The 8,103-nt window shown below is 39.1% G+C and overlaps 1 protein-coding gene across 8 annotated transcripts in view; it reads left to right on the top strand.

Moving 5' to 3' along the window:
* LOC102301272 (chloride channel protein 2) overlaps positions 1-8,103 on the top strand; it is a 177,711-nt gene that overhangs the window by 48,075 nt on the left and 121,533 nt on the right. The gene's annotated exons all lie outside the window — the stretch shown is intronic.

Here is an 8,103-nt window from a genome sequence, read left to right as displayed (position 1 = left end):
CAAATTTTCAAATGTATATCGTGATAAATATTTTTGGCCATATCGCCCTGCTCTATATATAAATAACAGCAAGGATACAGATTGCGAAGGATTACATTATGGCCCATCATTCAGTTGTTATTATGGAGAAGTCTGCAGATATCAAACCTAAACCCAAATTCCTTAGACCTGTGTCGTACGGTACAGATTGACTGTAGCCACACTGAGGTACCTTTACCTGGCACGGCTCACACTGGACCTCATTTTGATTCTTTTGAAGGAGTTTCACTTGTCTTTTAAAGTGTTGTAGTCGTCTTTAGTGTTGTCTGTTTTACTTTGAGATAAAAATATCTGTGAGTCAATGTAACATTGCACAGTTTAATTGTAAAGCGAGAAGTTCTGCCAAATAGTAGCAGATTTGAAATTAAAAAGTCAGCCAGCCATTCAGAAGCAGACAAAGGTGCTGCTGTGCTCAGTAATGTTCTGTGAACATTAAAATCTCAAAGCGGTGCAGTGTTTCCCCACACAGCTTTCTTCTCATTCGGGTGAAGAATCTTTCACCAAATTCCTCCTTCTGTCCTACGCCATCTCACCGCGCACCCTTTCTTCTTCCAGTCCTCTAACACAGTCCCTCCTTCAGATTAATTACACAATGATTCTTTTAAATTCTCTTCTTCCTTCCTTAAAAGTACATCTTATTGACATAATACTTTCCCTAGTTGCTTACCTTAACCATTACAAATGATTTCTTAACCCTAAATCCAACCATAACCTAACTGTAACCCTCACACTTAAACCACATTTTGAGTCTCAAAAATGCCTTCAAACTTGTGGAAATATAGATTTTATCCCTATAAGAGCTGTCGGTCCAAACAAGTAAAGTAAACTTCCAATTTTTGGGAGGACTGACAGCAGGATCTGAATGTGCCTGTCATTGTTGACCATAAAATCCTACAGTGTCACTCACTTTTCTCTAACCAAGCGACAATAAATCGTACAGCTTTGGCTGAACACGGGTGGTGACACAAAGTTGTCATTCAGACTGCAAGAGAATGTCAGCTTCCAGGCTTCCTAGATGCAGCATTTATTTTCCATTGAAGTTTAAGTATTTTTAACCCATGTGGGCGAAAGTTAACTTCTATTGGTGTCACCCAGCCCGAATTAGTGTCTTCAATGGGCTCTTTGTGTAATTGTGTGAGAAAACTTTACAATTACAGTTGCACTACTGACTCAGAACAAGTTCTTGAGACATGCTGCCCGGCCACAAAGGAAAACAAATGTGTTTATAGATGGCCACAAAGCTAGCCAACCATTCAACATGCTGTTCAGACAGACAGCAAGTTAGATTAGCTACATTCAACTTGACTTTATTATTTTATGACAAACTATTTTTCAGGTTTGTTTGTTTGTTCTTATTTTTTTTATGTTTAGTTTTTTTCTACTGTTGGATCTTTAAACCTCTAAGTGAAAGAAGATATCTTTAATATGGTCATCAGAAGCCCCTCCCATGTTCTGTTTGCAAAAGCAAAAAAAAAAGCTGGCTTAAAGTTGAACTGCTCCGAAGACAAGCAACATGCGCTAAGGATCAAATCTGATTCATGCAAAGCTACTGGAATAGAATCCAAAAATAAAAATAAAAAGGTAGACATGAGGGGAATGTCATTTAAAATCTAATTCAGTTTAGGTGTGGACAACTGTGTTTACAGTGTACACAAATCTAAACGGAAACCGAAACGATAAATACTGATGATGTCAGTTCAAGTGCAGCAAAGACAATAGAAAAGAAACAAACAAGCAAGAGGGAACAGGTGTGCACGTGTGTTGTGCTAGTCTAGTTCACTGATTAACATTAAGACTGTGAAAACTTCACCTTCACCTTCTGTGTCCTCTTTATCTTGACTTGTTTCCTTTCTCCAAACGTTTTCTTTTTTGATAACGGTATCAATAAACCATGACCTGCTGTCTTATCTCTTATCTTTTGATCTTGTTTTCTATTCTCAGAGTCATAAACAGTTTCAGATATCACCTGAAATGTCCTGCATCATTGGCAGTTGTTGTCTTAACACTGTCCTGGGGCGTTTTGTTGCCCTGTCTGCTGAAAAATCTCAGCTTTTAGAGATACATGGTATTAAAGTTTGTTTCAGATTTTAAGTAATATTTTACTGTAGTAAACATGGAAATATGCACTCAGTGTACCTTGCCCCTGTGAAATAAAGCACCCTGCCAGAGATCTTCAGATACTGCGATCTGAAAACAGGTGAAGCATTTTTCTTTTCCCCAACATTCCATGTAGGGTTTTTTTTTTTTGTAAGACTTTACTACATCTAAACAAAGATGAGGAACAACTTGGGAACCATCTATCTGTCTCTGCTGTTATCTTACCTGTTTGAGTGCCTGTCATTAAACAAGGTGACTTGACCCTGGAGTCACAGTTGGTTTCAGCCTACCCAATCCTTGTCCCTTGTTAATTGCATGCTTGTAATTTAGTCTCTGAACTGTGTTTAAACCATGTTAAATAGATTTCGTGGTCTTGCAACAAACTTCCCTTTTGAAAGGACATTGCTTCTCCGCTTCTTTCCAGCAGCTAATACCTTTAATATCAATACAGGCATTATTTGTCGTCTGTGCCCTCTCTCTTGCCCTTGTGGGCAGGACAATGAGTCCAGGACAGCCCGTTCATCTGGGATCAATTAACCCAGGCATTCAGGCTCAGCCAAATGCCCATTTCTGACTATGCTCAGCATAATGATAGGCTTTCAACCAATAATGTCTTTGTTCTGGATGGGTCTGTTTGTTTTCTTTCTTTGGTCAGATCCGAGTTTCAAGGGGTGCATCTGAGAAGGCCTATTTCTGCCCTCTTGTTTTTGGGTCTTTTGAGTTTCCGTCGCGTTTGAAGCTCCTTACTTAATTAAAACTTAGGGTTGGCGATCATGAATGTGGCTGAGAATGCCATGCAGAACGGCATCTTGGGTTAAACAGCGGTTGGCATTTGATGTCAGAAACCCCAAATCGCTCCCCAAATGTTTCCCTTCTTGATTTTTTTTCTTCCTCCGTTTCCCACTGTTTGTGTTCATTCCTGTCCTCCTCCCATATTGGACTTTAACATGGACCCAGCGAGGTATTTCCAGGCTTGTCAGTCTATTAATCCTTTCTACCAAGAAGAGTCTGCTATTAAGAAGTGGTTTTCAACTGGAGCCGCATCCACATTTTCGAACCACAAATTCATCAAGAAATGTTTTAAATGCTTTCAAAGCCTTTTGATTCTGTTCATCTGGGCCTCTAAAAGAAAGTTCCGCTGTTCTGTGGTATGCTAGTGTTTCCCAGAGAATTGCATTTTGTTGATGGTGGTTGTCGGTAGGGCTGCTCGATTATGGCAAAAATGATAATCACGATTATTTTCACTGAAATTGAGATCTCAATTATTTGACGATATTTATTTAACCCTTTCGACCTACTATAGAACCAAGTCCGCCAGAGCTTATATTATTTTTTTACATGTTGTAGTGCCATTTGTGGGAGCATTTCAAGTTGCTATACAACTGTTATAGCCCATATTTTAATAATATGTATGCATTAAGTCCATAGTAACTACATTAATTGCAAAAAGTGCAATAAACTACAAAAAAATTGAAAATCGTTTTTGTTTTGTTTTTTTACATATATTTCTACTTGGAGAAATTTAAGAGGTTTATCCCTCAAAACTTTAAATACAAAAAAGTTGCAAAAAATAGTTTACAACAACAGGAAATTTATTTTGAGTGTCTTCATAGTTTTATTTTGGAGATACACCAATTTTTATATACTGCAGGAAAAAAGAAAAAACAATCCTATGATGCAAATTTGCAAAGAAAACAGCATGTGCATCAAAATAAACTATTTCCAGCAGTGCAATTCGAGTTCTAAGCATCCCAGAAACTATTCAGAAAAGTCAAACATGACCAGTATAGGCTTTTAAGGCCTACAAGTAAAAAACTACATTTTCCGCAAAAATGACGTCACTTCCGGTTTTGGGCAGGAAATGGCGGACATGCGATAGTTCTCGCTGACCTCTGTTTCACTGTGGGAAGTGTTACGAACAGCTGATCGGATCGGCAAAGCGTGTTTCTGGAATATTATGTTTTTGTTCCTGCAAGCGCTTTTTATGCAATTTTTGCAAAGCTATATGCGGAAGGAAACCGTGACCGAGGACAAGCTGATGGCATAAGATGTAAGTACAACTCCTCCGGTTTCATATGCAAAACAAATTATTGCGCTAGCTTACAGGTTCAGGTTCTACAGGGATTTAAAAATAGTTACACAAAACGGAGCGTGCTGCTCTGACCGGCTTTAAAGGGTTAACAATAACAATGTATTTAAAAAATAATATAAAATAGTGTGCAACACCACTGAAGTTTTTTTTTTTTTTTTACCTCTCTTTTCAACCAATGGCAGTCACTCTCCTCTCCAAATAACTTCTGCTTAGCCTTCCAAGCTTCCCTCGGGTCCTCTTAATCAGCGGTCTCCAACCTTTTTTGCACCACGGACCAGTTTATGCCGACAATATTTTCACGGACTGGCCTTTAAGGTGTCACGGATAAATGAGGGAGGGGCTAATAATCGGCTCAATCATTTTTAATGATCATGAAAGCCCAGATCGTAATCGTGATTAAAATTCAATTAATTGAGCAGCCCTAGTTGTCGGATACATGCGCATGTGTTTTGACAACTGTAGGTACATGCGACCTTCCACAGATGAATTATTAAATTATTAAATTATACCATTATATTTAATATTTCAACTTCCAACTACTATGTGACAAATGCATGATGAGTAATAAGCTCAGCTGTGAAATCTTGACTTAAATCCAATAATGATGCACAGAAAAGCAACTACTTCAAACAGCTACTTGAAAATGAAGTGTTAATACAACAGTTAATACAACAGTCTAATCAAGTCTAATGACTTGATTAGACTTCCACTAACATTGCCTTTGGTTCTTACCTGCCATTTACAGGTTTAGACACCTACTTCAAGTCCAGATGATTTGATAAGACTGAGCCGGGCAGTTTCAGGTGCTTCTCAGTGAAGCAGCACTTTTTATACAGTTATGCTTCAGGAACTAACATGAGGAACACTGGAAGGAAATTGGTTGACAAAAAAAATATTGAAGATTTGCTTATGCTAAGCACCTGTCAGATAAATATGTGGGCTATTTCAGTGACTACACTGGTGGTTTTGAAAGTTGGAAGACTTTAATCTCAGTCTGTTGGAAAATTATATTTTACCACCTAAAAAAAGTCCTTGGGCTTTGGAAATCTTCTGCTGCACACTGTCTTAAAGTCAGGTGATCACTTAATTGAATTTGGCCTGAACACATACTTCCTTAATTTGTCACTTCATAGATCTGCATATTCAGGGACTTAGACGCACTTAGATTTGCATCTAAGTGCCTAGATCTAATCTTTATCAGTCATTGTTAGCTGATACCTGATCTATTTAATAAAGTCACTACTGGGGCTCCTGGTTACTCCTGGAATTTCATTGACTTTAGTGACATAACTGCTATGGCTTCACAGAGCCCACACGAGCTTGATAAGGACAGAACTTGCACAAGATGTAGTCAACCTTTTCACAGCACGGCTGTAACAAGAGACACAATGTGACCGGAGCCAACAATAAATGTGACTCAAAGGCACCTTTTCTGTGAACTGAAAGACCTGTTTTGACCTCCTGTTTTGACTGAACCATGGCTACAATTTGAAGTCCTGTGCTGCTCCTCACTCACCCTGCGCCAACCTGTCAGCTCATATGGGATTTGCAGTTCAGACAAACTTATGCAAGAATGTACATGGGTGTGTGTGGTTAAAAATAGTCCACAGAATTTTTTTTTTTTTTTTTTTTGTGCGCATGGCAGACGGTGTATACAAGTGCATATTGCCCGTGGGTGTAAGGGTGTGTGAGAGAGTCGATCTGCATGCTTTTCCCCTTTGTATGTTATCAAAACAGTTTCTTTTGTCAGCCAACAGGCGCCACTTTCCAAGAATTTTTATCCTGGTTCCTGTGTCTGTTTTCCGTGCACGGAATCGTTCTATATCGGATCTGGACATTTGATTATTAAGAAAGTGAACACACAACACAGTCATGTGACCCGTAAAAGGAATGTGCCCTGAATGATTTTTCTTTTTTTTTTTTTTTTTTCCTTCAAGGCCATGTCAACGAGTATTTCCAATTTAAAACTGATGATAGTTGGTGTCTGTGCTCAGCATGAATTATTCAATATTTGGCTGTTCTATATTTCACACTGTCCACGGGCACGCACGCGCACGTGTGCGCTCGGCACTCATATATATACACACACACACACACACACACACTCATAGTGAGTTTTACACGGTTCTTCTTCGCTGCATTTAGTTTTTAACCAAAACACTTGAGATTTTTTTCCAATAGCAAAAATCTGATCTCTTTTAATGGTGAAAAAAATACTGCAATAAAATAAATAAATAAATAAAATAAAATCACAGGACATGACATTTTAAACATGCTCAGTCAGACCACAACGCATATTTCATCACGTATTTAACGGAGCCCCTTTCAGGCCCTTTAACAGTTTTTATTGCTCGTAAGAGCAGCTGTTAATTTTGCAGCACTTTCGCAGTGGTTTATTTCCATAAATGTTTAACTTCATTAACTTTTATAACACATGCAATTGAACCATTAAGTTAATGTTCACCTCTGAACGTAAAGGCACTCTTGGCCGTGTAGTGCGGTGCCTCCATTGATGTTGCAGGAAAGCTTGAGCAGGAAGAAGAGTGGGAGCGGGATTCATGGAACGATGAGGAGGGAGTAGAGTTGGAGAGCCTGTTACAACTTCACAGAAAAGTCATGTTATGTGATTCCACTTCATTGTGTTTTATTAGACACATCCCCAGTTCAACTTTGGGAGGATACACAAACCTCAGGTCTGTGCCAAATCAAACGGCTGGTGTGGCGACTCATTTGGAAATAAAGGAGCAGCCAAAAAGTACCTAAAGAATTACCAAGTTTGAGTCTGACTGTGAATTTTGTCCAAAATACTTGTGTTTCACTGAGCATTAAGTCTACAGTGGACACCCGACGTCAGTATAAAGAGACATGATGCCAATTGTTGTTTGAGCAGTGTTGATACTCAACTTTGTGGATACGATAACGCAAAAATGAAGCGATGAGATATTGTCAGTGCGTCTGCTAAAAATCTTGATAAGTTCAAATCTCGGTGACTTTGACCTCAACGAGAAGAAAGTCACCTAGGACTTTCAAATTGATACAATAGGTGCATCTACTAGGAGGCTGAGGGGCAGCACTGGCGGCTGTCAGTATTTTTGTAATTTACTATAGGCAGCAATATTCTCAAACAACTAAACCACCACCAACAATAACCTCCGTTACACTTCTAACACTGTTATTTCCACCACTACGTTGTAGATTTTACCCACCAGTGAAAACAAAGCAGAAGATTTTAATGAGAGTACATTGCTGATCCCCAAAGGGACAGCTTGAACTGTAGAGTATCTAGCACTGTGTTCTTATTCTTGCTTCTATTGAACATGACCAAATATAGTCTGATACACTTTTTGGGACCTTTCACAACCAAGTGAGTGCTGATGAACGTATATACTGAAACACTTCAGGAATGAGACTTCATTATACTCCATTTCCTTATTTGTCCTGTTCACTTTGGACTAACACTGTGATGTGTGCAAAATTTTGCAAAAGTCTGAATGTGTTTGCATGTAAAGAATTGGGTTTATAAGTATCCAAATTTTGAACATCACACAGCAACTTTGAAGCGGCCTTGATGGCCTTGCATGACCTGCTTCAGGAAGTTTTAAAAGCCTTGCTCTGTTGAGAGTGGAGGGGGCGGGGGCCAAGAGGAAATCATCAGTGCCCCAGTTCCTGTCCAGTACCCAAGATCACTATGGGAGGGCGAGCTGGCATCTAGGTGGTGCATAAAACTTGACATTTCCTGCCTCTTGTATTGCTGACTTCACTTTTCTTGTTTGTGTGTGTGTGTGTGTGTGTGTGTGTGTGTGTGTGTGTGTGTGTGTGTGTGTGTGTGTGTGTGTGTGTGTGTGTTCTGTATGTCTGAATACCCTGTAGAGGCC

The sequence above is a fragment of the Haplochromis burtoni genome, unplaced genomic scaffold (genome assembly GCF_018398535.1).
Source record: "Haplochromis burtoni strain Fernald_Lab_line unplaced genomic scaffold, NCSU_Asbu1 Contig_255, whole genome shotgun sequence".
NCBI lineage: Eukaryota > Metazoa > Chordata > Actinopteri > Cichliformes > Cichlidae > Haplochromis > Haplochromis burtoni.
The sequence above is the reverse complement of the archived record's forward strand: the minus strand, read 5'-3'. Positions and strand labels throughout refer to the sequence as shown.